This window comes from Triturus cristatus, chromosome 3_1, assembly GCF_964204655.1.
Source record: "Triturus cristatus chromosome 3_1, aTriCri1.1, whole genome shotgun sequence".
Taxonomy (NCBI): Eukaryota; Metazoa; Chordata; class Amphibia; order Caudata; family Salamandridae; genus Triturus; species Triturus cristatus.
Window position 1 is genome coordinate 659,748,099 of NC_140583.1, and position 23,893 is coordinate 659,771,991.

Here is a 23,893-nt window from a genome sequence, read left to right on the forward strand (position 1 = left end):
CTTCTGGAAAAACTCAGGGTTATGAGCTACACACAAATAGGCACTATTCAGTCAGCTGGGGCGTGAGTTTGTCAGTCTTAAAAGGGTGCTGTTACCTTAATAGTGCTGAAATAGAGGGATTAGATCACAAATTCGGACAACTACTAGAGCACATTTTGCATTCATAGTTAGGAGGGTACAGGTACATTGCTCATAGGTCTTACTCCAGGTCTTCAAATCCAAAAGCATTGCATGTTACAGTTTGCTTCAGCTAAACAAAATATCCTGGGGAGGTGTCAGCTAACAAGGGGACTACTGTCCCAATTCTGGGCCGGTGTGGTATTCCCATACAGGGGTGTAGTGAGAAAATCAAAGTTGGACCAGGCTTGGCAAAGTAGGGTGTTCTGGTTGCACCAAACTGGGGGCATATGTGGTATGGCCCAGTGAGCCTGGTCACCTCCTAGCTGGCCCTTCGCCCTCTGGAGAGCGTTTCTTTATGGTTCATGCTGACAGCACGCCCCTTACCAACTTTAGGTTGAACAGGTAATATGCGCAATGCGGGTCCGGGCAGGTGCTTTTGCAGTCTTTCCTTTTTGCAGGGGCAACAAACACAGCGTTCTGGGCGGTCTTGTCAGCGGGGCGCATCATGCAGGTGGGACGAAGGGAATCCCAAGGTTTTAAAAGGTACAGCCATTCGTAGACACCCAGGGGAGTGGCCGGAGGACAGGTTAAGTGTATGATGTACAGGCAAACTTGGAGTATACCAAAGGCACCCTGTGATGCATCAGAGGTGTGATGGGGTGCAGTGTTATTGTGCAATTAGGTGCAAGCTGGAGAAGTTGTATAGAATGGTGGGCAGTGCTCAATATAGGGTGTTAGCAACCTAGTATTTCTTTCTTTTGCCTGGATCAATGGTCTGGGTGAAGGGCCTTCCGTGCGTCTTGCGGAGGGCGGAATTCGGAATTCGGAATTGGAGGCATGAGTTTTTAATTTGGCTGGGGGTCCCAGGTATGCGCTGGAACAGCTGCTGAAGAAGCAGTGGCACAGACTAAGGGGGGTGTCTCTCCTCCTAACATGTTGGTCATGAACCTGGGAGACAATGAGTGGACTTTCCTGGGTTGGAGGGCACTGCTGTAAGAAATAGATTCCTCCACGTGCAAGTAAAGCAACCAAGTGGGGCATGTGAGTTATCATGGCAGAGATAACCCCACGTTTATTTGGCCAGGGGCCCGGTCAGGGGATGACGTGGCAACCTCACACAGGAGAGTTTACAGTGCCATGGCCACATTTACTGAAAAGAAGGGGTTTGGCTTTATTAGGCATGGTTGGCTGCATGCCAAGTCCACAGACTGTTTTGAAGAAGAGGGGTTTCAACTGTCTAGAGTGGGCATGGATTTGTTTTGCTGGACCTGGGAGAGGTCCTGGAATCAGCAGGATGGAGGTAAGAATGCCTCCCTTGGTGGGGGGCCCTGGTTGTGTCGGTGGCCACACCCAGAGCTTTCGTGGAGTTACAGGTCGATCCAGAGGCTGAAAGGTACACAGGGGTACCCTCTTCAAGAGCACAAGGGTGCAAATGGCAAATATCCCCAGGAAGTCCTCACGCTGGACCCTGGAGGAGCGGCGGCACCCTTCTAGTCCTACGGGCGGTTGTAAACCTGAGCAACCAGGGTTGCCTGGAACGCTCCACCCCCTCTGGGGGCGTGGGTAGAGGGATGGACTGGCGGTCCACCGAAATTGATAAGCACCGATTGGCTAGGGCCAAGGTGCAATTTGGCTCATCGGGTGGGCAGGCGGCGAGGGGCTGCCTGCCCTTGGATCGCCCGTAAGCTAACCCACCATGTGGGCATATTTTGGTGTGCAAATAAACCTGCAGCAATTTTCTCCACGAAATAAAGTTTATTTCATCATGAGATTGTGGTATGTGTGATGGGGAGTGTGTTGCCGATATTGGCACTATGTAGCTAGTTCCGTGAGCTGATGGGAACCCTGAGGCAGAGGGGAGAGCTGCCTCGCCTTACCTAAAAGTACCGATCGCAGAGAAACGATTACTGTGGAAAACGTGGTCTGAAAGCAGCTGACAACGCATGGTAACATGATGTGTTTTTGACCGGTGTATATAGGGATTGCCGAAGCTTCAACACGGGAGGAGGTGTGACTTCAAAACTTGAGCTCCAGTCTTTGGAACTGAGGAACCAGGTTCAAGTCTCAGTGTCGACACAACCTTTTATAATTCAGAGAAAATCTCAGAATTTTCCTGTGCCTACGAAAAAAAAATTGCAATAAATTCTGGTGCTCATGTGAAGGGTTCTAATATTTTCAGGACAGATTTGTGCTATATAAAACGACTACGAGGAGAATGAAATATCCACACTGTGTAAAGCAAGGGTGTCTAACACGAATTTAGGTGGGGCCCATTCCCAGCTTGTAATTTTCACACTTGGCAGCTAATTGTGCACTCATCCTCCAGTCCTGCACAGCTTGCGCTGCTATTGCAACTGCTTCTACATCATGGCTTGTGACAAGCAGCGCTAGCGACCCGAGGCGCTATAATTTGCGTGAGTAAAGCATTTTAGTGCGGTGATGCGAACCACCACACTAAAATGCATTTGCCTAACTCTTGATGCATGGTATTTGGTGGGGTTGTCACCCTGAGTATGAAGATGCACAAAATCTTCGTCAAGCTCCGCCCGTTTGGTCGCACTCCATTTTCCTTAATAGTATTGTAAAGGTTTTCTCTCCTTTTCCCACATTGATGGACAGCCAAGCAAAAGGCCCTCGAGTGCGTTTCCTGCCGATTTTTGTGGCACAGTATTGATACAGAGGAATACTAGGACATCTCCACCAAACAAAGAAGCACTTCATTTAGTTAAGGGGAAGTGCCCCCGTTTGTTTTGAGATTCATGTCTTTGTAGTCTCTTAATGAGGATTCACAATATCACAGATTTATGGATGAAGACGCTTGAAGAACAATCACATTGCCAAAATTGCATGCACACCTCGTGGTCCTTTACACAGCTGTAATGTAGAATATGCACAAGATATTTATCCAACGAGGTAGCACTTACTAATTAACCAAATTAAGGTACTCCAGCTGGGTAGAAGTTTTCGACAAAACTGAGGACTCTTCTTGGAAAATATGAGATTTGATTCTGGCCCTGGTGCTGCTTTCACAGAAATTAAACCTCAACGGGAAGCACTTACAAATATAAACATAGCAGGTGTCCCAGTTGAAGCTTCACTTCAGTAAAGCACAAACAATTCTGACTTCTTGGACTTGGCGAAGGCAGAGGTTTGGAATGTGTTTTTTCTAGTATTCCACGTTGAAAAACGATATAAAATCCTTAATGGAGGGAAATTCAATCTGAAATGTACTGACTGTGATGAGTACTTTCTTTCTTGTTGGCTCCTGGTGAGACCAGAGTCCATGGTTCGCCCTTTTAAATACCATAAGTAAGAAAATGCCCAAAATCCATAGCACCACTCACACATTCACTCACAGTCAGACAAAGCACTCACATGCCCACTCACAGACCTACACCGGCACTCACAAACCCAGACAGGCACTCTCACACATGTAATGATGTAATATGTGACGTCATCAGCAGTGCATTGCGGGGGTGCGACTTATAGTTTGCTGAACTAACTATAACGGCCACATTTTTATGGTTTTGTACGATTGAAATGTCCAACTAACTATAACGTCCCTGAAACCTATGGTTTTTTCAGTGAATTTCAAAGGTTTTTAAAATGCTAATTTCTAACTTTAACATACCAGTCGAGTTTCCAGAGTGGTGGAGAAAGGTGAGCACGGCCTCGGAAACACCTCTTAGCAATCCCACTGTGTGGGATTTACTGGAGGTAACAGGAGGAGTAGTTAGCCTCCAATGTCAAACTTGGGGGCCAACTACCCCTTTTATTACCACCAGTAAGTCCCACACAGCAGGATTGCTAACTTCTTATATCAGGCCCGCCCCCTCCCTGCACCACTGTGCAAACACTCCCCCTTAACACGTTGTAAGTTGAGGGATTAAGTCCCCTTGAATCCTGAGAGTCCCTGGGGGCCAACTAGCCCACCAGGTACCTCCAGTAAGCGCCACAGAGCTACTTTGCAGAGAGGTTGTCCAAGGCAACGCCCCTTTCTACACCTCTCTGCAACGCAGCTCATGGGTGCTTACTGGAGGTACCTAGTGGGCTAGTTGGCCCCCAGAGACCCACAGGATTGAAGGGAAATTAATCCTCCAACTCAAAACACACCAGGGGGCGTGTTTGCAGAGTGGTGCAGGGAGGGGGCGGGGCCTGATGTGACAAGTGTGTAAACACACCCCGTGACGTGTTTTAAGTTGGGGGATTAAGTCCCCTTGAATCCTGAGGGTCACTGGGGGCCAACTAGCCCACCAAGGAACCTACAGTAAGCGCCACAGAGCTGAGTTACAGAGAGGTGATCTGAGGCCACGCCCCTTTTTACACCTACCTGCAAAGACAGATGTGTGATAAATGCATGGTAAAGGCATGCGTGGTAAATGCCTGCGTTGTAACGTCATACAACCATACAGTAATTGGGGCTGAGGTTGGGGTGATTTTGTAGGCATAGATCTTGTTGATTTGTAGAGATGAAGAGAAGATACATTTGGCTTGGGGGCATTATTCATGGATGAGACAGTCATGAGTGCCTTGCCCCTTAAGTATCTTGCCCTCTTCCCAGTCACTCCTCAATATAGAACTCCACCTCTCAACCCTCGTGTTAGAACTTTCTTCTCTCAGAAATGACGTTATCCCCATCTCCTCAAGGATCCCTTCCAATCACACCTATCCCTTGGATTACCAAGGGAATACTTCCCGCTACGGTTATTCTCCTTCTATACCGACTTGCAGACATGGTTTACTCAGTCCACCCCTCGCCCCGAGCCATATTTCCCCTCCTGACCTCCATGACCCCAATAAAGCTCACCCTCTTATTACCCCGACTACTAACACCCTTTCTCCACATTCTTCTATTCCTGTGATCCTGGGGACTAGTAGGATCCCGTCCTCCCCAGTCTCGCCAAGACCCCCACACCAACTCTCCGCTATCCATTCCTGCTCCCCCACAAAAAAAAACCGACCCTAAACCCATTAACTGCATGCTGGTTAACTGCCGATCCGCAGTCTGTCATGCAACAGATATCGCTGAAACTATCCTTAGTGAAGGCATTGACATAGCCTTTCTTACGGAAATCTGGCTCAATGCCCACTCATCATAAATCCTTGACCCACGCTCTCCCCCTGGTTACTCCATCCTCAGAAAAGACAGGCTTGATAAAATCGGAGGGGGACTTGCCATAATCTATAAAGAAGAACTTCAACTCTTACCTGTCCAGCACTCTGACCTTACTACTTTTGAATACCTTGGTGCTGATCTCATAGTTCAGGGTTCCCCCCCTATTCGCCTACAAAACATCTACCATCCCCCCTGGTGACCCTCTTTCCTTTGTGGAAGAATTGTCTGATCTTCTTACTCAATCATCGATTTCTAAACCTAGAATCCTCTTTCTCAGAGATTTTAACCTCCACTGGAGCAAAAATGACGATCCCTCGGTTGAACTCATCAATGACTTACTTGATATCAGTGACTTAAAACAACTCTGCCATTCTCCAACACACGCCAAAGATGCCACTCTTGACGCTATGATCACTAGCAAGGAACTGGCTTCTTTTTCACACATCATCCCCATTGACTGGTCCGACCACCACCTCATCCTCTTCACGATCAACAGCTTTATACCCCACCATCCACAAATACCATCAACCAAAAGAAGTTGACTAGAAATCTCCACCTTATTCCTCCGGACGAACTGGAGACTAAAATTAAAGCACATCTAAGCCTTACTCCTCTCTCCCTAAGTGCTAGTGACCTTACAAAACATTACAACAAATCTATTGTTGAAGTCCTTGACCAAATTGCCCCAGCCATATTAAAACAGCAGAAACGTAACCCCTCCAAATCCTGGTTCAATAGCGACCTCAACAGTGAGAGATGCGCTCTTAGGCAGACTGAACGCACTTGGAGGCAACAGCCTTCCCCCTCAAATCTTGTCCTCCTCAGAGCCGCAACAGCCAACTACAAAAATCACATCTTTAATGAAAAGACTTCCTTCTTCCGTTCACAACTTGACCGGGCAAGAAACCGACATAGGGAATTATTTAGCATTGTCAAAAGCCAAACTGCCTCAGCAACCCCCAAAACTAATGGCTACGGTCGAGAGATGTGAAGAAATTGCTAGCTTCTTCTCGGATAAAATCAATAAGATTGATCAATCCTTCATTCTAACTCCCTTACCACATAGCCAACCACCCCTCCTTAACATTCCCTCTAAGTCTCCGCCCACCCTTTCCCCTCCCCCGGACTCTTCCTAACTCCCCTCCTTGACACTTCTTCTGAGCCCTACTACATCATCCCCCAACTAAAAAAACAATGCCTCCTGGAATAACTTTTGTCCAGTTTCGGAACAGAATGTCCTCAACATCCTCACCAAGCTTAAACCTTCCTCGCATACCAAAGATCCCCTCCCAGCCTATCTTGTTCAAGACCTAAAACACATTATCGCCCCATATTGGACCACTATCATCAACTCCTCCCTAGCCACCGGTAGTGTCCCTGCTTCCCTCCAACTAGGACAAATGACCCCCACCATCAAAAACTCTACAGCTGAACCCAATGACTTAAATAATCTGCGCCCTATTTCTAACCTTCCTTTCCTATCTATGGCCCTGGAAAAATGCATTCTGCTCCAGTTGGACAAACACATCGACTCATTCAACCTCCTGGACGCATTACAATCAGGTTTTCGAAAGGGCTGCAGCACTGAAACAGTCATGCTCAACATTATTGATGACATCCACCACTCCCTAGACAAGGGCGAATCCTCAATTCGCATTCTTCTTGACCTCTCTGCTGCTTTTGATACTGTTAACCATGCCGCCTTACTCAACATTCTCAAAGACCGTTTTGGCTTCAATGGTGCTGTTCTCAAATGGTCCACCTCCTTTTTCCAACATAGAACCCAACAAATTAAAGTCAGCGACTGCCTTTCCAAACGTCTGCCAGTCACCTTGGGGATCCACCAGGGCTCTATTCTCTCTCCCACTCTATTCAACCTCTTCATGGAACCCCTTACCCTCATTCTGAAGCAAGCAAAAATCAGTTACCACCTCTATGCTGATGACACCCAACTTTACTATAAGATCAAATCCCATGCCGATGTCTTGCACCTTAACGATGCCTTGACTAAGATTCAATTTTGGTTACATCACAACCACTTGAAACTCAACCCTAAAAAACAGAAATCATTCTTTTCTCTCCTAAAAACAACTCACTCCCTATTCTTCACTGGATCTCTGACATCAAAACTCTCAACTGCTCTCTTCCCATCTCTAACTCAGTCAATTCCCTCAGCATCAGCGTCAACCAGAACCTCAGTCTTTCTCCCCATATAAAAATTTCGGCCAAAGGTGCTCACTTCACACTCCACCATCTCAAAAAAATTAAACCCTTTACTCCTGCTGATGACTTTAAATCAGTGGTACAATCATTGGTCCTATCTAGACTCGACTACGGTAATGCCACTCTCTCTGGAACTCCTAAAGTCCACCTAGCCCCTATCAAATCCGTACTTAATCTTGCTGCCAGGCTTATTACTGACTGTAAGCGGTTTGATCACATCTCCCCCGTCCTCAAAGACCTTAAATGGCTTCATATTGAAGGCAGATCCACTTACTAGACTGCTTGCATCACGCACAAAGCCCTCCATCAAAACACCCCATCTTACCTCTCTGCTAAACTCCACAAAGCGGGCTGTGCTAGAACAATGAGGAGCACTATCAATCTCGTCCTAGTCCCGCCCTTATTAAAAAAGAAATCTACACAGTCTCGCTCTTTCTCTGGAAACGCGCCCTCCGTATGGAAGGCCCTCCCTAAAGAACTACGTTGCAACCCCTCCTAACCCAGCTTCAAAAAAGACCTCAAACTGCTTCTTCTCAGCAAATAATGGGGTCCTTAATACATCGTCACTGGACACTTATTCTCACCCGTGCCCTGACTGAATAGATCCCCTCTACTTTTGTCTCACGCCCTTCCCCCCTCCATCAAATTCTTTAATTTAAAACCACCTCCCCCCTTTTCTTAGCATAGATAACCTTCTTCCACCTTCTTTCCCCTTACCCCTCACCCTCCTCAGTAGCCCTTTCACTTTCTCTCCCTCCTCATCCACTAACTAACCTTTGCTTTCTTCCACTCCTACTATCTTCGATATGTTGTTAGACTTATGTTTTCCTAGTTAATTTACTTCATTTAAAATGAACATTGTTTGCCTTGTTTTATCACCTCAATATATAAAAGGTATACTGCAAATCTGTATTACCAAATCCTGTAAAGCGCTCTGATACTCTTGGGTCCAGCCAGCGCTATATAAAACCTTTTAAATAAATAAAATAAATAAATAAATAAGTGTCTTCATGGGCGGTGTATATCATGCTTTTCCTGGAAGGGTTGGAGCTTTGCCTTTTCTCTTGATATTATAAAGTATTATTTTGTTCTTGCTGAATGTGGGAAATAGTTGTCTTTGACCTTGTATGTGAGGCAGTGTGGATACCGCTCCACATCCCAGATCACTGACTTTGCCTTTTCTGAATTTTAGGGATGATCTATGTTGGCTAGTCTCTATTTTCAGTTCTCCAATTTTCTAGCTTTTCAGTCTATGATCACTCAGTCTGCACTTGGTGATTGTCATGCCAGACTTGCTCTGGAGTATTGCTGGATAGTTTTGTCCTGTAACCTTAAGACATCCCTCTCTGTCTTTGCTCCGTTTCCTGTCCATTAAAACTTTTATGAAACGCTGGAATGTTTGGGCTGTACATTTGTGTGGTGACAGCCAATAGAGATTTGAGGTCACCTGGTGGAAAAAAGTGAGAGAGTGTAGAGCCTCACCCATAGTGGTGAGAGATCTGTGTAGATGTAGGTTGAAGTGTGCAATTATGCAACTCAGTGGGCACCTTGTGTTTCACCATGCTGCTTGCAAGAGAGGTTTCCATGGTTGTCTGCGGGGTGATATGTGATGAGATTCAAGCCCACACATCAATGATATTGGACAACTTAAAGTGACACATTCATGTATAAATGTTATGTCCAGTGGTCTCAACCACTGACTGAGTGAATGTTTTATTGGGTTGAGGTCTGACTTGCCCAGTTTCTGTTCCCCATGTAGGGTCGAACCAACTCTCTGGACAATTTCAGTCAGGATTTGCTTGCTGGGGATTTGGGCCCGAAGTTAAGAAGAAGTCCTCTTGTATTTGCCAATTGAGACCTATTGAGTGGTAAGGAGAATATTTATGTCAGATAATATACTGGCAATAATCCACAGAGACACTGGCTTCAAACTTTGACAATTTTAATTGTGGTGCCAGCAGCGGTGCTAAAAAATAAAAAAATAAACAGAACTGCTATTCATCGACGCTGTGATCAGCATCTACACATCTTCCCTTGACGTCGGTACCCATTTTGAACTAATGCCATAATCAGCGTCTCTTCAACTTCGTCATTCCTTGATGTCAACGGTCCATTTTTAATTGGCGATCGGCCCACCACTGCACTGGAAATTGGCTGCCAGGCCATCACGTAGGTTAAGCAAAAAATATTGGATAGGGATATTGAGTGTTGGATTAAAAGATGTGTGGCGTGCAAAGCTAATGATAAAAGTTTGCAATGCAGGACTCCTTCTATGGGGAGAGTAGAATATCCCAGTGATGTATGGGAAAGATTTAGCATTGATTTTCTCTGTCCTTTCTAGATATTGCCATCATACCGAAAACATGCCGTTGTCATGGTAGATTATGTCTCAAAGTGGCTAGAGGTAAGATATCTGAGGGAACCCAATACAAAGGGGTGTGATTGAGTTTTTCACTGTTGTTTTTTCTAAAGAAGGTTTTCCATCCGAAATAGTCTCGGATATAGGAGTGCAATTTACTTCTCGTGTGATGAAGAATGATTTTTTTGTGTGATGCTGGAATTAAGCATAAGAAGTGATGTGTATCACCCCCAGAGCAATGGACATGGGGAAAGGATGAACACTTGGTCAATGAGTGATTCTGAGGTGCTGTCAGCTCAAGTTCATGTGTTGAAAATTCTTTGAGAGCAATGCAACTGTTATTTTGCATTTGTCACCCCGAGTGGGATGGCTATGCCCAGATGTGGGTCCCGTGCTCTCCATGCCACTGGAATCAAGCTATCCTGGCTGAAGAGGGGTGAAACCCCGAAACCAGTCCTAGAATGCTTGTTTCCAGTCCAGGGAGGACCTGGCCTGGAAATTCGGGCTGGACTGTTCCCATGAGGCACAGGGTCAAGACTAATTTGCATATGGCTGGGCCCAAATTGGAATGGCATGCTGAGCAAAAAAACTATGGATTTAGGCCCAGATCTCTGTACTGGGGTGAATGTATGACATTGTTCTGCATTCTGTCCATCAACTGTTGTTTTTGGAGGTGTACCACATCACACCACACAGTGTCACTGGGATTACACCTTTTATGGCCTTGAGGAGACATAATGCGTACAATGTGCTATTTCCCAAGTGGCTGACTACAATTAAAGGAGTGGTGTGTGTGCTGCCGGATGAAAAGTGTGCGCAGATCCTTGAAAGGGCAAGAAACAACAGTCAGACTTTTAAAAAGGACAGATACAATGTTTTAAAGGGACTTAAAGACGGAAATTGGATTATTGTTCATTCTGTACGCATCAAGTTACTCAAGGGTCAAGTTATGAAAGGACATTAGAACTTTGGTTGTGTACATAAAGGGTTGGAGACAAGTGTGGATGGCTGTGCAGTTAATCTTGTTATTTGTCAGTGATGGAGTTGTAAAAGAGAGGTTAGAGTGAAGCAAATTGATGACAATTTGAGTAATAAGGTTTGTGCTGCTCACCTCAATCATACAGCTGGTGATGCTGGAGTTACCAATAATCGCACTCTTCAGTCCAAAATAGCATTTCAGAAAAAGTCACTTAATCATCAAGGAAGAAGAGTTCAGCGGAGAAGTAATTTCCAATCAAAGTACAGGGATTTTGTTATGATGCTGTTTTGTTGATTTTACTCAAGTTCTATTTCTAATAAGTCAAATGTATATTTTCTTATAGTTTTCAGAATGTCGTATTTTCATTTTGTTTGTATTGGGCTGGAGGAAGGAGCTATGTTATGTCTGGCATATCCGGCGTGTGTCTGTGGGTGCTGAACATTTCAGAACGTTGTTGTGTGGTAATCCAGGTTCTGGAGTGGTCTGCATGAGAGATGACAGTTGAAAGTACTGTTCGGTGGTGACAACAGCTTTTCATTTGCTGCCACTGCCCCATATCTGGAACTTGAATAAATCTGCTTTTTGGCACCTACTGTGGAGTCTCTGACAGTTTTTCTTAACACACCGATGTGCTTCCTGGTGCTCCAGCCCCACCGGATTTGAAAACTCCATGCCACATTTTGTTATTCTGTGATGTGGTGAGTCTGTTTGCTACCACAGCAGGAGCATTAAGTTATTCAATCAATCAATCAATCAATCAATCAATCAAGGGTTCGTAAAGCATGGCTACTAACCCGGGAGGGTCTCAAGGCACTGAGGGGGCAGGGGGGCTGCTGATCCATCTGGTTGAGGAGGTTCGTCGAAGATCCAGGTGTTGAGGTCCTTCCTGAACTGGGTCGATGGCACAGATTGCCTGAAGTGGAGGGGTAGAGTGTTCTAGATCGTGGCGGCGAGGTAGGCGAATGATCTTCCTCTGGTTCTGGTTTTGTGGATCCATGGGATGGAGGCCAGGGCAAGATGGGCGGTTGCCGAGTTGTCTAGAGGGTTTTTGTGATTCTATTGTTAATAGAGAGCCAGTGGAGTTGTTGGAGGTGATATGTCAGGTGGCGGGGATGTCAAGGACCAGTCTGGCTGCGGCATTTTGGATGTTCTGTAGTTTCCTGATCTGTTTCTGGGTGATGCCGGCGTAGAGTGCATTGCCATAGTAAAGTCTGCTGGTGAGGAGTGTGTGGGTAACTGTCTTTCTGGATTCTGTGGGGAGCTCTCTAGGGGCCTTATGTAGGTGGCCTGGCATTTACCACTTCATAAATACCGAATCATACTGATTCGGTATTTATGAAGTGGTAAATGCTATGTAGGTATTCCTGCGGTAAAAATTACCGATTCGTAGAAATTCGGTAATTACCGAATCGGTATTTACCGATTCAGTAATGAGGCATACCTTCCCATTGATTGAATCAATGGGAAGGTATGCCTCATTACCGAATCGGTAAATACCGATTCGGTAATGGGGGGAACACAATCAAGGGTGGCAGGGTGTCACATTGACACCCTGTTGCACCCCTGATTCCTGCATGTGTGCACATGTGGCACACATACATGCCCTAAGGGCATGTATGTCTACCACATTGCACACTTCTAAGCGCTTGGAAATGCTTTTACAGAGCCATTCTTCATTTACCACCAACTATTAGTTGGTGGTAAATACCGACTCCACACGACACCCACACACTCCCCCTACATATCATTACAGGATTCGGTATTTACCGAATCGGTAAAATTACCGATTCGGTAATTTTACCGATTCGGTAAATTACCGAATCCTGTAATGTGCCCCCTACATTGCAAAAGCCTAAATACCGGTCGGTAACGGTATAATTACCGAAAATCGGCCGTTACCGACCGGTATTGGGCTACCTACATGAGGCCCTAAATGTCTTTTGTAGCAGGCAGAGCATGTGGTAACAGGACGAGGATACTGTGCTAATTTGGCGGTTCATTGAGAGTGAGGAGTCCAGTATGATGCCGAGGTTGTGTGCGTGGCCCATAGGGGTAGGAGGGGTTCCTAGTGCAGTGGGCCAGCAGGAGTCATCCCAGGCTGAGGGGGTGAGTCCCAGGATGAGTACTTCTGTGTTGTTCGAGTTGAACTTGAGGCAGCTGTCTTGGATTCAGGTAGCAACTGCCTTCATCCCATTGTAAAAGTTGATTCTGGTGGCTGTGGGTTCGTTGGTGAGGGAGATGATCAGCTGGGTGTCGTTGGCGTAGGAGACGATGTTGAGACTGTGGCTTCTGACAATGGCTGCGAGGGGAGCCATGTAGATGTTGAAGAGGGTGAGGCTCAGCGGGGAGCTGTGTTTGGCCAGTCAGGAAGGAGAGGATCCAGTCTAGTGTTGTGTCGTGTATGCCGGTGTCATAGAGTCTCGTGAATAGGGTGCAATGGGAGACAGTGTCGAAGGAAGCCAATCGGTCCAGTAGGATGAGGGCTGCGTTTTCACCCCAGTCGAGGAGGGAGCGGATGTCATTGGTGGTGACGAGCAGTTATTCTGGGCCTGTCTCTATAGTACCGCTATGTGACCTAGATTTGCCATTGTGTGTATGTACAGATTTTTTTCTGTTTTATAATTATTATGTTTTTCATTCAAAATATATTTTAGCAGAAAACATTGTGAGTTCTTTATTTTCTGAGAAGTTGCTTTAAGCTTGTCGAATCTGTTTCAGTGAAAACCTCTGGTAGGTTTACTGTTTTTGTAAATTAGGATGCATTGTGCTCGTGCAGTCAATCAATCAATCAAATTGTCTTTATTCGATCTTCCGAGGATAGATCATAAAAGATACACACATACCGGCTTAAGGTGCCTGTCCAAGTACGGGTATATATTTTTTAACGAATAAACTCCTCATGTTGTTTTACAATGAGTAAAGTGGCAGTGCAAGAGGACTGGTTTAGCATTAAATAAAGTGACAGTTCAAGAGTTCCGGTTCCAAGGGCATCGACAAAGTGGCAGAGGATTAAAAATTATTAAAAATTAACATCAGCTATAAACATTTTATAAAAAACATTTTAAGGACAATGATTACTGAAAATAGCTAAAGTGTTTTTTATGTTAAAAATTGTTAAAGATTAACATCAACAATGGACATTTAAGAAATATTTCAAAGACAATGGTTACTAAAAATCGCAAAGGTGCATTTTATGTCAAAACAGCATACTACTTCTCTTAGCTAAAGTGCACTTCAGAAAACTAGCAACTGCAAAGCAGACGTTACAATTGTTAAGTTGCAGTAAGTAGAAGAGAGACGCTTTACACTTGGAGAATTTATGTCCGCGCAGTAACAGTATTAAAAACTTACTAGTAAACGGGGGATAAAATTGACAGAAAAAGACGAAATGTAAAATTGTTTGACTCGATTGCTCATCACATGGACGCATGGCAACAGTGTCAGAAGAGTACTGACCTAGGGGAAAACATTTCATCCAATAAAAAGAACCCAGCCTAAGTCTTGCCAACAGATTTCTTTCATAAACGTTAGTCACGTATAATAAATACAGAGCAATTGTTGGGGTTGCTTGAATAAGGCAATAATCTCTAAATGAGGGTTTGGCAACTTCCAATAGTTCCCTAGAGATTTGTTTATGCTTGCAGAAACTATCTCAGACCCACTTTCTGTCCTTTTTTTCGATAGAATCTGGGTGCTCAAACAATGAGGCACAGCCAAGTGCCAAATAGCAGGTTTTAATATATTGAAGCTATGGAATGGTCAAGCCATGGGCGCAACCTAAACATTCTCTAATAACAGCACGGTTAAAATCGGCTTCTTGGTTGGACTTAATTGAGCACCAAAGAGCCAAAGGGGCAGCATTAATGGTGTCTTGGACATACTCCATGCCTAACTCCAGATGGAGGGAGAAATGGGGAGATGAGGCTGGGACGCCTAATAGCCGGCGGCAAAAAATGTATTCTCCTCTATCTGCATTGCATGTGCATCCCTACAACCCCAGGTACCCATTCCATATGTTAAGATCCACAGGCATTTACGGTTGTAAATCTCTAATATTAGAGCAATGGGCCTTTTACCAATAGACATGGCAAGCAAGAAACTAGTGCCTACAGCTTGAGTGTATCAGGTTATTCTATTTTTAACGCAAGCAAGCCATGAACAACCTTCGTCAAACTCCAGGCCTAAATCAGTGAAGGAACTGACCCTCTCTAGGGGTTTGCCCTCTATATTTAGTGTACAGGTTGTAGTATTGTTTGGGCCACATATCATTGTGAATGTTTTCTTGAAGTTTGGATATAGTCCCAGGTCCTTCATGAAGCTAACATAACTCACAGTGACTTTTATTAGGCCGTTGGTAGTCCTAGCAAGGGGAACTGCATCATCAGCATATAGCAGTGCGGGCATGGCCTTTTTCCTCACATGCGGAACGTCCGCCTCAACAGAAACCAAAGTTTTCTCCAGGCCGTTCGTATAGAGAAGGAAAAGGATTGGGGCGAGGACGCAACCTTGGGGCACCCCACACTTAATGCTGAACGGCTCTGTACATTCACCAGCACTCCCAAACCTGACTGAGGCTGAAAGGTTATCTGTTATGTTATGTTATGTTATATGAGTTTATATAGTGCGCAGCTGCCTCAGCAAAGTGGCGTCCCGGCGCTGCCAGCATCAGAAGATCGGAGCCATGAACCAGAACAGGAAGGTGCATAGAACAAGTAAGAGGATAAAAAATGACTAGGCAGAGGAAAAGAGAAAAGTTTTGATAGCTTTCCTAAAGTCCAACAAACGTTCCATCCTGTGGATCTGGAGAGGCAAAGAATTCCATAACTTGGCTGCCAAGCAGCGAAAGGAACAACCCGCGGCCCGAAGGTGCTTCACACTGGGAACTCTAACCAGATGCTGCCCCGAGGAGCGCAGCTGGCGAGTAGGAACATACGGGGCGAGCAAGTTAGTTAACAGACTGGGAGAGGCAAGCTTCAAGATCTTAAAAGATAGACAGAGCGTCTTAAATTTGATTCGCTTAGCCATAGGTAGCCAGTGAAGCTTCCGGATGGCACCAGCAGAGGGGCAGCTACGCGGGAGTCCCAACAAGGCTCTAGCGGCAGCATTGTGAACACGCTGCAACCGCATAACCTCAGCCTGATTAGCCCCCAGTAGGAGAGAACTAGCGTAGTCTAGTCTAGATAGAATGGCAGATTGAACAATCAGCTGACGCGTTGGTGGATCAAAGAACTTCAAAAGGGGCTTAAGTCCCCGGAGGAGGCCAAAGCAAGTGCCGGCAACTTTTTTAGTATGGTCTTGAAAACTGAGGGTGGAATCCATCCATACCCCCAAGTTCTTAACCACCGACTTAGGGGTGGGGGTACTACCAAGAGCATTCGGCCACCATTGCTCACTCCACAAGCTAGTGTTCTTCCCCACCAACAGAACCTCTGTTTTATTAGTCTTCAACTGGAGGAAATGTATAGGCATCCACTCTGCAACGGCAGCCAGGCCACTCTTAAACCTAGAAGCATCCAATAAGGAACCGTCTGAGAGGGCCACCACCAGCTGCGTATCATCTGCATACGAGACCATGGTGAGGCCCATGTGTCTGGCCACCGTTGCAAGAGGCTGAACATACAAGTTAAACAGTATGGGGCTCAAGGCAGAGCCCTGAGGCACTCCCTGATTGATGGGATGAGCCTGAGAAAGAAACGGGGGGCCGACACTCGGAAGGATCTGTCGGTCAGAAACGATCTGAACCATTCCAGTGCCAGGCCCACCACACCAGTTTCCTCCAAACGCTGTAACAGAATCCCATGCGAAACCGTATCAAATGCGGCACTCAGATCAAGCAAGATCAGTGCCGCCGTATGACCGGAATCGAGAATGGTCCGCAGATGTTCTGACACAGCCAGGAGAGCAGTCTCTGTGCTGTGACCAGGGCGGGAACCATTTTGAGATGGATCCAAGATTTTATTGGTGCTCAGGAATCTCATTAGTATGTTATTAACATGCGCCTCTGCAATCTTAGCCACCCAAGGGAGGAGAGATATTGGCCGAACGTTTTCCAGTTTTGCCGGGTCAAGCAAAGGTTTTTTAAGTATAGGGGATACCCTTGCCTGTTTCCACGGCACCGGGACCACCTCTGTAGTAAAAGAGGTGTTACTTACCTGCTACAAAGGGGTCAGGAAAAGAGAGAGTGAGTCCCTAAACTGAACAGGTTTTAAAGGATCGGCCGGAGAGCCAGATTTAACTTTTCTACTCAGCAGAGTAAACTCTTCTTACGAAATACTGGGGATAGCTATCAGAGAGTGCAGTGGCGGAGATCTAAGAAGAGCAGTAGGAGGAGAAAAAGATCCTTGTGGAAAGGACCAAAAACGGGCAGTTGAATAGCCTTATCAAGGGGCTCAACGGCAGGAAAGGACATTGCTACCAACGAATGGTCAGACCAACTAATGGGTTTAGGGGTCTCCACCGTTGCAGAAGGAATGTTCAAGAAGATAGGGTCTAACAGATGGCCAGCTAAGTGGGTAGGGCCAGGGACCAATTGATTTAGTTGGCACGCAGCCAAGTCTGCAAGCAAACTGCAGATTTCAATGTCTTGGTGGAGGTGCTTTAAAAATGTAACCAGCCCCACATCAACCCCCATGCTCTCTAAGATGACCCACAGCTTTGAGCGAGAGACGTAATCAAATGTGCTTGACAGGTCCATGAACGTCAAATGGGTGGAGACACCCTTGGCGTATTTAATTTTGCCACAATAGGTAGAGATTAAGGCACTGTTCAATTGTCCCGAGCCCCTTTCTGAACCTATACTGGCTTGGAGCAAGTATACTGCTGGCATTAATCCAATCCAGTAAGCGGTCTAATACGACTCTCCCAATAATTTTAGCTGTAAAATCTAAAAGGGATATCAGGCGAAAGCACTTGACATCGTGCAAGTTTCCTTTTTTTAAAACAGGGACAATTATAGATAAACACCACGACCTTGGCCACCCCTCGCTGCAGGCAGAATTGAAAACAGAAGTGAGGATCAGGGTCCAGAACACTGAGTCTTCCTTGAATAAGTCAAGCGGAATGCTATCTGGCCCCGGAGCATTCTTGCATCTGGTGTCTACAATTGCTTTAAAAACCTCCTCCTCGGCCTAGCGCGCACCCAAGATGGCCGCGTAGGTGCGAGGCTCCCGAGGACCTCCGCGACCTCCTGCATAAATCCTGACCGAATCCTGTCCTAGATGAGGGGACTGTGTTTGTGAACCAGAGCTGAGGTGACGCCCGTTTTCCGTTTTCAATTCGGACTTCGGACACCGGCGGGAGCACCGATTAAGGTTTGCGGCCTTCTCCACACCGGCCCCCCGTACTGGAGTTGTGGGGCGATCCGGCGACAAAGTGAATAACAGCCGCGGGCAAGGCTGGGCGACTCGCGCACCCCGCACTTTCACTTTCGCTTTTGCGCCCTCCTTGCTGCCAGGCGAGGTAGGGTCGCGGAGCGGTGTGCGGTGGTGTGGCCTCGTTGGGGTGCCCTGCCGGCCCGCCGGCTGCGGTCCGTCCTGCGGAGCGGTGGTCGCCCCCCCCCAGAGCCCTTGAACGGGATTGTCTACCCCCTTTTTGAGGAGATTGGCTCGATTTGGGGACCGCGACCATGGCCACAAAACAAGATGGCGACCGGGCTAAGGTGAAGTCGACCCGTCGTGGCGCGGCCCATCAATCCAACAACATGGACCGCTACACCCTCCAGAAGGGATCTCCAGAGGCGCTGCGTAGGTCTCCTACGGGCCCGACTGATGCTCCTGCTCTGCCCACGGACCTGACCCTCCGAGACGTCATGGGCGCCATCGCCGAGATGAAGGCCTCGGTGGACCAGCGCTTTGACACTCTGGCGCAGAAGATCGACTCGGTCCTCGTGGACGTGGGCCTCGTGAGAGCCGATCTGTCAAAAACAAATGACCGGGTCGATTCTTTGGCCCACTCTACCTCGGGCCTCACATCTGACGTGGCGGCCCTCCAACAGGAGGTGCGCAGGCTTGGCCAGGCGAGCGCCCTGATGCATCGTCGACTGGAGGATTCCGAGGGTCGGGCCCGGAGAAACAACGTCCGCATTATCGGGGTGCCAGAGGGACGCGAGGCAGAGGCAGCGGATCTGTTTGTGGAGGACTTGGTCCTCACCCATCTCCAGCCTCGGGGGCTGAGTAAATTCTTTGCAGTGGAACGTGCCCACAGGGTCCCCGGGGGTAGGCCTAAGGCCGGAGCCCCTCCGAGGCCTCTCATCGCCCGGATTTTCAATTTTCGGGACAGGGACGCTATCCTGCAGACTTCCAGGCTACAAGGGCCGGTCAGACTTGACAATATGGATATAAATTTCTATCCTGACTTTACTCCGGCGGTCCAAAAGCAGAGATTGAGCTTTCTCGGTGTCAAACGTCGCCTACGGGACCTGAATCTCAAATATGCGATGCTTTTTCCGGCTAAGCTGAGGGTGGAGGTGGATGGCCGCACGCACTTTTTTGATCGTCCCGAGGCGGCCGGGGACTGGCTGGACACTTTGCCCGGAGATCGGGGCCGGGGGGGTGGGGGGGGAGCGGTTGGTGGGGAGGGCCCGCCGGATCAGGACTGAGGGGCTAATGGTAGGCCTTGCTCTGGACTGTGTTATTGTCACCATTGACTGTTAGGGTAAGTTCCCCTCCTGTGGAGGTCGTGTGGGGTCTCTTGGGGGATCTCCCTCCTCCTCTGGGGGACTAGTTAGTTTTCTTTCTATGGGGCGACAGGCACACTGCACTTTGGGGGGGCTGTTTGGGCTCATGCAGGGGTGCAGGGTGGGGGGAGTTCTGTTGGGATGGGTGGGTTGGGGTGGGGTGTGGTTCGTTTCTACCGCAAGGCAAACCCTTCATTGTATTGGTGTTTTTGAGATGCTCTCGGGGGGACAAATGATGGCTTCTGTATGTGATGGGGGGTAGGGACCTGACTTTGTTGTCCTGGAACGTTAACGGACTGGGTGATAGGATTAAGCGGGGTGTGGTCCTGCAATATCTGAAACGGATTTCGCCTGATGTGGTCTTTTTGCAGGAGACACACCTCATTGGTAACTCCTTTTGTGCCATGAATCGACGTGGCTATCGTTTGGTGGCCCACTCGGGCTTCACATCAGGCTCACGAGGGGTGGGCATTATGGTCAAGACCTCGCTCCCGATAGAAATAGACGAGGTGCGCCATGATGAGAGGGGACGCTACACTGTCTTGGTGGGGAGAATGGAGGGCAAAGTAGTCGTCTTTGTCTCAGTGTACGTCCCACCGGGGTTACAGTCCACCACCTTTGCGGACCTGGGACGCCTCCTGCTTGACCTTCCGGGGGGGCTTCTGGTGGTTGGGGGGGACTTCAATGCGGTGGCCTCTGGGACTATGGATCGCTATCCCCCTAGGGACCTCCCCCGGGCACAAGCGTGGCTGTCTGGCCTTTTGGACACACTGGGATTGGTGGACTGTTGGCGTCTAAAGCATCCCACTCAGCTGCAATACACCTTCCATTCGGGGGCCCATGGTAGCCTTTCGCGGCTTGATCATGTCCTTGTCCCTGCGGCCTATGCCGGGAGAGTGGGGGAGGTGCGCCATCTGGCGCGGGGTATTTCAGATCATTCCCCACTCCTGTTGCACTTTGATGTCTTCCCGAGGGGGGAGGGCAGGGTAGCTCCAATCAATGCCTGGTACCTGCGCGACCCCACTATTCGTGCTGACTTGATTAAATCCTTGCAACGGTATTTTGAGGAGAATGTGGGGTCTGTCCCGTCGGCCATCTCCCTGTGGGAGGCTTTCAAGACAGTGATTAGAGGGGAGGCCCTCTCCTTTATTTCCCATGCCCGGAGGCGTGCACAGGAGGAGGTGACCCGGGTGGAGGCCGAAATTACTGAACTGGAGGGTGATCTGGGGAGTGGGGTGACTGACGCTGCGCTGCACGTTCTACACCTTAAGCAGGCGGCCTACAGGTCCCTCGTCACGGAGGCGGCCAGGGGCCTCAGCAGAGAGCAACAGGGGCGATTGTATGATGTGGGTGATAAGGCTGGCAAGTTGATTGCGTGGTTGGATAAGAAGGAGAGAGCTAGTCGTGTGGTCCCGCTGATTGAGAGAATGGATGGTGTACGTGTTACTGAGCCGGAAGGCATTGTCTCTTGCTTTGCGGATTATTTCCGCGAGGTATATTCCCCGGTTTCTCCCTGCCCGGAGGAGGATTCCCATGCCCTGCTGCGTGACATCGCGCTGCCCTCCCTCTCAATGGAGGACAGGGAGTTGATGGATGCCGCCCCCACCTCGGACGAAATTGCCCTCGCCATCCGCTCGGTCGCTTCTGGCAAGGCCATGGGCCCGAACGGCATTCCTATCGAGTTGTATAAACTGCGACCGGATGTACTGGCACCCCACCTCCGCGCAATGTTCCTTGCGGCCCACTCGCGGGGCTCCCTCCCGCCGGACCAGCGTCTGGCTACCATCGTGGTTATCCACAAGGAGGGGAGACCGCGAGACCGGGTTACATCCTACCGGCCTATCTCGCTCTTGAACGCGGAGCCTAAAATCCTCGCCAAGGTGCTCGCCAACCGGCTGATCGGCGTGGTGGGCGATTTGGTCCACCAGGACCAGTCCGGCTTTATTCCCCATCGCAATACGGCCCTTAATCTGCGGCGCTTGCACGGGGTGCTCGCGCGTGTTCCGTTCGTGCGGGAGCCGGCCATCTTGGCGTCCTTGGACGCCACCATGGCGTTCGACACGCTCGAATGGCCCTACATCTGGGCGATGCTGGCGAAATTTGGATTTGGCCCGGGATTCATCAGTTGGGTCAAATTGTTGTACTCGGACCCATTGGCACAGGTGGTGGTGAATGGTCGAGTCTCGGCCCCATTCGTGCTGGGACGGGGCACGCGACAGGGTTGTCCCCTGTCGCCGCTCCTTTTTGCACTGGCCTTGTAACCCCTGGCGGAGTGGCTGCGGTGGCACCCTTCTATCCGTGGTCTCCGTTGGACCCCCGAGTATGAGGACCGCGTGTCCCTCTACGCTGACGATATCCTTTTGCACTTAGCCTCCCCGCGCAAATCACTGATTGTCCTGGTTGATGTTCTGCGCTCCTTTGGCCGTAATTCAGGCCTTGTCATCAACTGGGCTAAATCCTGTGTCTATGTGCTTTCCGGGGAGGCTCCTGTCCTCCCTCGGGGCTGTCCGATCCAGATTGCCTCGCAGGGATTTCGATACCTGGGGGTCTATATTACGCTGGACCCGGTGGCCCGCTACGAGCGAAATTTGCTTCCCCCCCTCCAGCGCTTGAAGGAGGACGTCGTGCGCTGGCGGTGCTTGCCGCTTTCGCCGCTCGGCCGGGCGGCATTGTTCAAGATGATGTCATTGCCGCGCTTTCTGTACGCTCTCCAGAACACTATGGACTTGGTCCCGGCGCGCTACTTCCGTGAGGTGGAAAGCTTACAGCGCCGTCTGTTTTGGGACGGGAGGCCGCGTATAGCCCTGGCAAAATTGACGCTCCCGTGGTACGACGGAGGGATTGCCCTCCCGGATATTAAGCGGTATTACTGGGCCTCCCAGTTAGCTGCAATTAATCATGGCTTCTATGGGCCCGCCCTAAACCCGGCATTTGAAATGGACAAAATGCTCCTGCCCGGTGGCGACTACAATCGAGCGCTCTACACTAGCGTGCCCGATTCCCGCTTGACGGGACCCACGCGTGTCATGGTGCGAGTATGGCACGCGGCTAATGCAGCTATGGGATGGAAGGACCGTTTGACCCGGGCGTCACCGTTGTATGCGTCGGAGAGGCTGGGCTCTTTGTGGACCTCGAAGGGCTTCGAGAGGTGGGACATGATAGGCATCAGTACAGTGGGAGATCTCTGGACGAGGGGAGGATTCAAAACATTCGAGACGCTGCAGGCGGAGTTTCAGCTGCAGGGCAGTGAATACTTTCGCTACCTGCAGGTCCGTCACGCACTGGGTTCCGTCTTCCCAGACGTGGCCTCCATCCCGGAGTCCTCCCCCCTGGAGGATAGAGTGCTAGATGGCCACGTTCCGGACAGCACGATCTCCCTCATTTACAAGAAATTGATAAATGACCGCTCGGGCTTACTGACTGGCCTCCGCGAGGCTTGGGTTGCCGATGGGCTGGAGTTGGACGACGAGGACTGGATTTCCGCGGTGGCCTCTCCGAAGGAGGTGGCCATCCCGGCTCGCCTTCGCTTCGTCCAGCTTAAGATACTCCACCGGGTGTATATGACGGGGCCAAGGCTTCTGCGTATGGGCTATGCCGAGGATGGATTGTGTAAGCGTGGGTGTGGTGCTTTGGCGACTTTTTTGCACATTCTGTGGGAATGTCCGAGGGTGGAGCGATTCTGGCGTGGTGTGCATGAGGTCCTGCGAGCGGTTACGCATGTCGCGCTGTTGCCTGAAGCGAGGAGATGCTTGCTGAATGTGTGGGAACCGACCGATTACTCGGTTCCGCAGACGCGATGGGTGACTCTGGGATATATGATAGCTAAACGTGACATTGCTCAACTGTGGGGATCCCAGAGGCCCCCGGCGGTGTCGGCCTGGAAAGAACACATGGATTGGTGCATGTTCCGAGAAAAGGTGGTGTATGTGGCGCGGGGTAAGCCTGGGGCATGGGTGAAGATATGGGGCCCCTGGAACGCCTACCGTGGGGGTATTTGCGAGCCGCCGTTGTTGCCTCCCGCTTCACCAGCTCCATCCCCCTAGTTGACCCCCTCCCTCAGCCCCGGGCACATTGTTCTCCCAGTCCCGGATCTGTTTCCCTTCCCCTCTCTAGATTTCTTTGGATGGTTGGGGTCCCCCACTTGAGGAGCACGTGTCGTCATTCTCGATCGCGGGTTGCCTTGCGGGTGTGGTTTTATGTTGTTGTGTTGTATAAAACGAAACCGTATTGTGGGCTCAGAGTCATGTGGCCCACGTTGTTGATACCTCCTGCTTTATCGTCTCTGCAAAGCCAAGTGCCTCATTGTATGTATGTCATTTGCTTCTGTCACTTTAGCGGCCGGCCGGAAGGTTGTAGGCCCATACCTGTATATATTTGAGATTGCAATAAACGGTTTCAAAAAAAAAAAAAAAAAAAAAAAAA